The following is a 917-nucleotide window of genomic DNA, read 5'->3' as shown; positions in this document are numbered from 1 at the left end:
AGGAATTCAGTGCTAACTACAAAGCCTTGTTTTGATTACCGTGTGGACTCCATCCCAACCTTGCTGTAGTTATTCTTTGTACCTTCGTTAATGAGCCAGTCTTACTTGCTTTTCTGTAAAGCTAGCCAGAAATTTTAAATAGGAGAAAGGGTCAGGAGGAAGGTGACAGAAATTACAGCAGACTCGTTTTTGGGTAGCGGTATTCTTCCTGCAAGGATAATTACTTAAAGCAAGACGAATGCTCTGCATTTCAGTTAACTCCTCTCCAGCCTGTGTTAAATCCATTACAGGATGCCTCGCATTTGACATTTGTGTCTTTGTCCTTAATGATGACAGTAAATTTAAACACCCCAGGAGGGCTGCGGATAGCTGCCAAGTCTCGGGATGCTCTTGCTGCTGCTTATGACTCCTTTAACATCACACCCCTTTAACATCACCCCACGGGTGAGGCTGCTGGAGCTGCTTCGACTGGGAGTAATGAGAGAGCTGGTGTCTCCCACACACTCACATCATAGGTGAAAGCTGAAGCTAAATGTGATGCTGATAACCAGCGGTTGCTTCCTGGTTACTAGGTAATAGCACTGTCCCAGGTGAATCCTTCGTGCCTGCAAAGGTAATTTGTCATCCAGCTTTCCTGTTTTTGTGTTCTGCTAAGCTGAGTCCAAACCTTCCATTTATTTCAGGACCTCAGTAAGAAATCAAAGCAGGGGTTGGCAAAGGGCAGCAGAATTAAACTGTTTGCCTTTGCTTGGAAATAGCTTTAAATGAATTCTGGTGCTCGCAGAGCTGAGTCTGCTGGTGATGGTTGGGATGGGAGGCGGTTCTGGGCGGCTGTTTTACAAACAGCACTTGCACTTTTCTGCCTTCCCCTGCCCTGTAGCTGTGTAATAACTGATACAGCACCAGAACCCCCACGC

Source organism: Antrostomus carolinensis, unplaced genomic scaffold, assembly GCF_000700745.2.
Source record: "Antrostomus carolinensis isolate BGI_N321 unplaced genomic scaffold, ASM70074v2 scaffold11230, whole genome shotgun sequence".
Classification (NCBI taxonomy): Eukaryota; Metazoa; Chordata; class Aves; order Caprimulgiformes; family Caprimulgidae; genus Antrostomus; species Antrostomus carolinensis.
The sequence above is the reverse complement of the archived record's forward strand: the minus strand, read 5'-3'. Positions refer to the sequence as shown.